The sequence below is a fragment of the Pipra filicauda genome, unplaced genomic scaffold (assembly GCF_003945595.2).
Source record: "Pipra filicauda isolate LSUMZ 115617 unplaced genomic scaffold, ASM394559v2 scaffold493_size893225_pilon, whole genome shotgun sequence".
Lineage (NCBI taxonomy): Eukaryota > Metazoa > Chordata > Aves > Passeriformes > Pipridae > Pipra > Pipra filicauda.
Window position 1 is genome coordinate 554,087 of NW_024104635.1, and position 8,518 is coordinate 562,604.

The 8,518-nt window shown below is 45.7% G+C and overlaps 1 long non-coding RNA gene across 1 annotated transcript; it reads right to left on the reverse strand.

Annotated features, from left to right (window-relative positions):
* Positions 1-330: 330 nt before the first annotated feature.
* Positions 331-1,618, reverse strand: LOC113999349. The gene is made up of 3 exons (XR_003544842.2): positions 1,455-1,618; positions 587-680; positions 331-431 (listed from the first exon to the last, which is right to left on the reverse strand). It is a non-coding gene; the product is annotated as an uncharacterized LOC113999349 (long non-coding RNA).
* Between the last annotated feature and the right edge of the window lie 6,900 nt (positions 1,619-8,518).

Consider the following 8,518-nt stretch of genomic DNA (forward strand, 5'->3'; position numbering starts at 1 on the left):
CGCAGGAACGAGCTGCGGGGGCTCCTGGGGGGACCTCTGCAAATAGATCTTAGCAGGACTTCAATTCCAGGGAAAAAACCCCAGAGCTTTCACCTTTAATTTGGGATAGCTGAGAACGTGGAAAATGAAAGCCTGTATGGGAGGGATGCAGGCAAAGGCAGCCGGCTGTTACTGCTCCTGTTCCTGTGCCGGGGGAAATAAACCCCAGCTTGTGCCCTCCACAGCCTCCCCCGGGATGTGTCTGCAGCTGCAGAGCACACAGCACAAATACAGCCCAGCAACTGCACACCAGTGTGCCCTGGCACTGATCACCCTGAAACAGCTGCTGCACCTCGTGTTCACACGGCACTGCCTCGCTCAGGGGCTTCCTGAGTGAGATCCTGATGTGCCAGAAGCCATCAAATCCAGCCTCCATACATCTGCTACAAATGCTGAGGGAAAAAACAAAACATGAAAAATGTTTGTATAGAGCAATAAATGAATATGGAAGTCTATAGCACATCTAAAAATCTAAAATTAATCACTATTTTAAAAACAGTCGTTATTTATCTTTTAAAAATGTCTTAATTTTCACAAACATGCATACCTGTGTTTATTGTTCCATAAACCAGCTCATCCAGATTTGTGCCTATTTGCCAGATTCCATAACATACAGTAGATCAGAAGTGAAAAGCTGGATCCTGTCAAATGATGCCAGAAAACTTGTGATTAAAAAAGATTTCAGGGATGAAGTTTCCCGAGTAACCACAGCAAAACCACATATTGATCACTCGAGCTCAGCGCTCTCCCTTTCCCAAGGGAAAGGACTGTTTACATCAGTTTGAGAGGAAGTGGTAGAAAGAATGACTGTAATAGTGCCCTGTCCAACATTATTTCCTGATGCTCTCAGCATCTGCTGGTGTTTGAAGTGCCTGTGCACAAAGTGTACCTTTGCTAAACTTCTCACAAGATGTGAAATCTCAACTTTTTTTGGAACAACAAAATCAAAATTAGGTGATAATGGATATGTAAAAATCTATGCCACCTTCTCCTTCTCTCAGTCCCCCAGCAGGAGCCAGCAAAAATTTGTGTTTGAACCCCACCAGCACCAGTGGAAATGTGTTATTCAGTAATCTTAGAACAGAATTTATTTCATTAATTTCTATTCCCTGTCTCCAGTGGGAATAGTTCCCATAGAAAACTCAGGGAGTTGTGGAATGGCCATGACAGCAGAGAAGGAAAAGAGTATTACCATCGAAGAGACTCTACAGTGATCACTTGTCAATATTAACATTTGCACATTCTTTTTATTATAGACATAGAAATGCTGAGGAAATATTCCTTTCCAACTGTGACGTTCTCCCAGGGGTGATGGTTTTGAAAGGAATACCTTACTCATGCTGTTCATGACCTGAACTGCACAACCTGGAAAACAGGACCGTGCTTTTTCCAACAGGCCTTGTGTGGAGACTCACCCTGACCATTGGATCGGGAATCCCTGGAAGACACTCAGTCATTGGCAAATCGTCCTCCTGCTCCACAACCCGCTGGACAACTCACTGACAACTTCTTTCTCTGACAGCCTCCAGCCTGTAGCAGGCTCCAAAAGATGCTGCTAAGCTCCCAGTGCCTCACAGGTTCCAGTACTGATCAAAACAAGAAAGGACAAGATGCTGAGCATTTTCTGTGAGGGTTCTCCAGCTTAGCAATTCACAGCATGGAATTTATAATGCCATTCACTTTATTACCTCACCAGTAAGACAGGATATTTTTCTCTTTTAGGTTTGTTTTTATGGAATGACAGCAGATAGCAGGACAGCAGTGAGGGAAACAGAAGGCATCTGCTTGGCATTCAGTGCCTGATAGTCACTAATGTCATGGGTTGGAAAAGTTTATTCTAGAATTTGCCTTAAAAGAAAGAGGTAAAAATAAGGGTAATAAATAAAAGGAGATATGCGACTGTGGTGGAGGAAGAGAACTATCAGTGGATTTGGCACTCAAGGAGAAAGAGCACTGCTCTTCTCTCCATACCAGCTTCCACATAATCCTCCCCCCCATCTCCAGCACACCCTTCACAGCAACAAGCTGTCCTTGGCATGACCCATGCTTCCAGCTAGTAAAATCCTCCTCTCTTCCCCCATTCCCTCAGAAGGCATCAGTTTTCTATTTTAAAAATATCAAGTCACCCTATCTCAGCTGCATTATAAATGAAGACAAACAAAACAACCCAAAACAGTTTTGTGTGTGTGGAACAAGAAAAAAAAAAGCACTTCAAACCCAAAGAAGTTTCCAATAAGTCACTCATTGAAATTCAGGAAGAAAAAACCCCAAAGGGTAAAAATACCCCCACGTATCCAAGTTCTCTGAGGCCATTTCTTTCCCTCATCTGTGTTCCATCATCTTCTTCCTTATCCAAAAAAGTTGTGGTGTCCGTGGGAGTATGAAAAAACATTGGTGTGACCACCGAAAGGAACTCTCTGTCTGGCAGCACAAAGCCACGTGTTATCCCGTCTCCAGGAACCCAGCCCTGCTCCGACGGTCATAAATATTCCCTGATGACAAAGCAAAGGGTGGTCATTCATCCACACTGAATAATACTGGGAAACCCTGAAAAGCACACTGGGATCTGTGCTCTGTTCCCAGCAGCCAGTGCTGCCACCTCCACCCTCGTGGGATCCAGGCAGGAATGCTGGGCTTCTCCCTCTCGGAGGTCCCAACCCACCCGGTGGCCATTAAATTTATCTCAGGACAGTCTCATCCAAAGCAGCCCTGAGAAGGATTTTGGGGTGCTGGTGGGTGACAGGTTGGACATGCCCCATCCCAGAAACCCCCCATGTGCTGGGCTGATCCCACAGCGTGGGCAGCAGGGCAGGGAGGTGATTCTGCCCCTCTGCCCCTCAGGTGAGACCCCCCTGCAGAGCTGCTCCAGCCCTGGGGAACAGCACAGCAAGGACATGGAGATGTTGGAGCCAGTCCAGAGGAGGCACCAAGATGGTCAGAGGGATGGAGCAGCTCTGCTGGGAGGAAAGGCTGGGACAGTTGGGATTGTTCAGCCTGGAAAGAGGAGCTTTGGGGTGACTGAATTGTGGCCTTCCAGGGCCTGAAGGGAGCCTGTGAGAAAGAGAGTCTCTATTTACAAGGGCCTAGAGCGACAAGGAGCTTTCAGAGCTTTACAAAACATTTATCCACATGTTTTGAAGAGGGAGGGGAAAAAGACTCATTACACTACTGACTTCACAGTACACTGCATAATCAAAGGTCTCCCAGTTTTCAGGAGAGTGTTACTCAACATCTCGTTGCACAAACACTCTGCTTGGGCACGCAGATCCGAGAAGGATCAGTAACGTGTGTCACAGGCTGGCAAAAGTTATTGATGAGAAAGTTATCTTCATGAGCAACCTTCCCTTAGTCAGTGGGAAAAAAAAAGATCTAAATGCAATTCACTGTCCTCTGCTGGTCTCCCTTTCCAGCCCCCGGCCTCAAAATGAACACATTTACAATGAACACATAAACACTGTGTTTACCTGTATGCCTTCTCCTCTTATGCTTTTAAATTCAATTTAATCTCGCCACTCAAGGTAGAAACAAGTAATAAAGCAACCGGTTTATCAGCCAGTGCAGTTTGAGAACCCTGTTGGCATTTGTGGCCCTGAGGACGTGCGGGGTTGTTGACACAGCGAGGCCAGCCGTGCGTTCACGGCGCGGGCGCTCGCTCCGTTTGCTCACTGCACAGGTGACTGCCACCAGAGAATGCCATTGCTCAACAGCCTGCCCAGGGACCCACGGGAAGGACTCAAGTCATCTGAGACCTGCATTGGGAACCTGCCAGAGACCCCAGTACCACCTCGGATTTGCACGGAACGGAGGAACTGTGGCCATCTTCCGCAACAGGACAAGGGAGAGAGTCAGGAATAGCCAAAAAGGCCCCCCAACCCAAAATCTGGTTACACTTTCAGCTGGCTAAATAAAGGGTTTAGTAGTTAAAAGCTAAACAAAACAAAAAAAATCAGATTTCCAAGTTTCTGGTTTAAGAGAAAGATGAATAAAAAACTTTACATTAAAAAAAAAAAGCGTTCACATTTTTTTATTTTTCATTTTCAAGGAGTCCAGGATGTGAACAGTGTGGCCACCTGGCCACAGGATCCTAGCAAGTGTCAATGTCTCCTCATAGAAAATGATTATGACATGCTACTTTTCAAAATTATTTAAAAAAAAAAAAAGTATTTCTCAGAAAATTGAACACAATTAGAAGGGGGAAAACTGTTCCCCAGATTCAGGAAATAAAAGCTCTAAGAGCAACAGACTTCCAAGTGGACAGGTCAACATCGGTGTGGTACAGTCCAGCACATGAGATGATCTGCACCAGGAAGAAATTACCTCACCAAGAATTAAAGGCTCAAAAATAGATGCAACACCTGACTGAAAAAATATTAATGGACAATGCAATCTTTGTACCATCTGCACCTTGGCTTTATTTCTTTAATCACGTATCAAGTTAAAGTGAAACAGCCAGTGATTGAATACTAGTGAGAGGCAAGTAACAGCCAAAGCTCACTGAACATTGCAAATCAAGCAGCACAGTGTAGGATCAGCTTAATAAATCAGAATAATTCCCATACCTCTCAAGGATGCAAGGGCCATAGGATGAGATCCAGCTTGGTGGGTGCCTGCTTTTAAGCCCATAACTACTTCCATTGATAATGAGAATGTTACCCAAGCCCTGTAGTTCAGGTATATAGATATGAAAAGTAATACCTGTGTGAGTGAAGGTCTAGGTTAGGAATTCATCACTGGAAGCACTGAGCAGCTTTCCAACCCAATGGAAATTGTAACTCTCTCCAAGACCCACAATAACATAAAGAGATCCCGCACTTAAAGCAAGAATGACCAGAGGCCTCACTGGCTTGGGCAAACCCAGAATATACAGCCTCTCCCAGCATCCCACTGGAGAAGTGTTCATGAATTTTCCAGATGGTTTAAAGGATGTTTCCTGTCCACCTTTCAACAAGACACAGCTCAGAAGAACCTGTCCACTCTAAAGGTTCACCCCAACCCCACAACAAGTCATGTCCCATGACGTGACGCTCAGCTCAGGGCCCACATGTGACTTACTCTACTTTAAAAAAAAAAAAAAAATCAATCCTACAGCAGTTCTGCTAATTTCAGGTTAGTCTTTCAAACTAGTCCTTCCCCCCATCCCTCTCTCTACTTCTCCCTCCCACCCTGATCTGATTTTTCCCATTTCCAATGAGATTTAGGAATCTGCCCAATGGCAGGTGGGTGGAGGCACTCCAGATACTATGTTTGTTGGTAGCCCAGCAGTTATTTGTGGTCGACTTTTTTGGTTGCCCACAGGAATTTCCAGGGTGGTGTAAACAGACAGATGTGGGCTCTTTTCTGCTATACAGATCACACCATAGAGAGATATCAAAGGGAAAAACCAAACCCATGAATAATGCACCAGTGGCAGCATCTGCAGCTCTGAACTTTAAAGACTGGCCTCTGAATTTATTGGTTTAATTGTTGGGTAGGGACATTCAGGCCACCAGATAGCTTTGGAAAACAAAACATCACTTGAAGATTTCCCGAATATTTACAAGTGTCTACAAAGCATAAGAGGGCTCAAGTATTGGCAAACTCCGAGCTGCTCCCGCCCTGACAGCACTGCCCTCATCTGACAGGCTAAAACTGCCCCTTCCTCCTTGCCCTCAGCAGCACAGTGGTTTGGTCTATTCCATAGCTCATTGCTGCTGTAATAGTGGGAAGCTCAAGGGGAGGGTTGTCAGGGTAAGGGTGGTAAAGTAGACATTTTGCTGGTGCAGATTAGTAAAGCTCCACTGATCTCAGATTAACTCATTTTAGCCAGGAAATTCGCCCCCTTGTTCTCTTTTCTTGTTTGTTTTCTACTGTTACCATTATACAAAAACTACTTTTGCCATGTGCTTTTTGTGTGCCTTGTGCTTGCACAGGAGACACATGGTGACATCTTTTCCCTTGAGATGAACAAGCAGCCCATGATTAAAATCATGTTGAGTCAATGGTGCAACTTGCCAATCGTTCTTACCCTGGAATTGCCAGCTACAGCTTTTCTTGTCATTTATTTTTCCAGGAGGATTTGTATATGTTCCTGTCAGTCTATTTTGGAGCATGGCAGGTTACAGAGGCACTTTGATTCATGGCAGGACATGGATTATTTTAAAAAGAAGGCAAAAGGAGTGTTGGTTTTAACAGCCTTGCACTGTCATCTTGCGGTTGCGGCGCTCAGTTCCTCACCCTTATTTGGAAATGCCTGGAACAGGAATTTGATGTGAGCAGGAAGAAACGGTGATTGCCTCACTCCCGGGGCTCTGGTTTGTTTGGAGGCCTCCTTCCTGCCACTCTTGTGACAACAAGACAGACTGACCTTGCCAACTCTTTCCACTCCAGTTCTTTCCATCTCCTTCCTTGGTGAGAGGAAAGCATGACCTCATCCATAAAACCATCATTATTTAGAAGACTTATCTCCTCCAGACTTTCAGCACTTCCACCATGAACACATTTTCAGGGCAGAGCTGTGCACATCCTCCCTCCTGCCTCAGCTTTACAGAGGGAACACTCTGCCACTGTCAGCTCCTGATAAGTGTCACATCTTTTTCACAACTGAGGCAAATCATTTCCAACACCTTCTTGGCTTTACCCGCTTTACAGATCTGCAAGCAGCAACGATTTTTGCCTCTTTCCTGGACTCCTCGAGATACCAGCCAGTGTGGAATTCTCCTTGTACACTCTTTCAAGAGTTAATTTCCTGACATCTTCCTAATGTTGAAAAGGTAAGAGAAAGCCCTGAGCCAGTCTGGTTTCCCTTCAGCTCCTATTCTGCTGCTCCCAGCCAGAGACTTACTCTCCCACCTGCCTCCTTATATCCTCCTGATGGCTAAAAATAACCATATTCCTCACTGACACCCAAAATCCATCCCCTCCCAGTGAAACCTGACCTAATCACCCAAGAGTGAGTGACCAGAAATGAGGAAATCAGCCCAGCTAGTTACTTGAAGTACACAGATTCCAAAAGCTGCAATCTCTACTATCCTCCTCTATAGGCAATACTTAAATCTCCTGTTATACAGATCCTTCCTTACCCTTTTACCAACACCAAGAATCAACAGCTTAAAAGCCTACATTATTTCTACTTGTGCTCTTTACTTCAGTCATTTTTTTCAAGTTAGAAAAAAACCCTCATAGGGTCACTATCCTTACCTTCCGTTTCAGCTTCTCTGTTTGGGCTGCCAATACTCTGAGGGAATGCTTATTTTTACAGAAACCACTGTTAACATTAAAAGTTGGGGCAAAAAATCAGAAATGTGCTTCTAAGGGGCTTAGTTTAGTACCTGGAAGAGAAAACACTGTATTTTGATTAGAACTGTTACTATTGTTCCCCTGAATGGCATACGGGGTCTGGATAGTGAATTCCCATTTTCAGAAAGAACTTTCTACAGTTTAAATACTGTAATCCATGTTTACTTCGACTTCTATATGTGAAAATTGTCATGATCTTGCAAATGGATTGCCACAGATAGATCTGTGCATCAACCCAAAATCTCACTGCCAGCAGAGGGATCTTCTGTGGGCTTTGGAATCCACTAAAGCACCATTCAGAGTGCACATGGAGGTTATACTTTAAAACTCCCGACATACAAGATATTTATGCAAGAATTTTTTTCCAGCTACAAGGGGTTTTAAAATGTCACAATTATGTATGTTATCCTCACACTTTGAAAACAACTGCATTTTGGGTTAGCTTCAGAAAAAAAACTTCTTCAGGGATAAAATGTAAAACCACTTCAGAAAGAGGACTTCAAAATGATGGTGTGGTATGGAAACTTTGGGAAGGGAGACCTACCACCAGTGCGACTGCTGTTGTCAAACAAATGGACTGAAATCATAGAACCATCACAGAACCATGGAACCATTAGGGTTGGAAAAGACCTCCAAGATCATTGAGTCTACCCTGATGAGGTGCCCCATCCCCACCTTGTCCCCAGCCCAGAGCACTGAGTGCCACGGCCAGGCCTTCCTGGGACACCTCCAGGGCTGGGCACTCCAAACCTCCCTGGGCAGCCCCTGCCAAGGCCTGACCACCCTTTCCAGGGAGAAATTCCTCCTCATGTCCAACCTGAGCCTCCCCTGGCACAGCTGGAGGCCGTTCCCTCTCCTCCTGTCCCTTGTTCCCTGGGAGCAGAGCCCGACCCCCCCCCGGCTCCCCCCTCCTGTCAGGGGGTTGCAGAGCCAGAAGGTCCCCCCTGAGCCTCCTTTTCTCCAGGCTGAGCCCCCCCAGCTCCCTCAGCTCTCCTGCTGCTCCAGACCCTTCCCAGCTCCATTGTCCTTCCCTGGACACACCTTTGTGAATAATCTTACTTTTGGCAGCCTTAGCAGAGATGTCAGGAGACTAATCCAGGTGACACAGGGTGTGTGGGATGCCCCTGAGCCCAGGCCTGGCAAAGGAGGGCAGAGCAAACGCCGGCCCCGAGCTCGGTGCTGTGGGAGCAGGACAAGGCAGAGA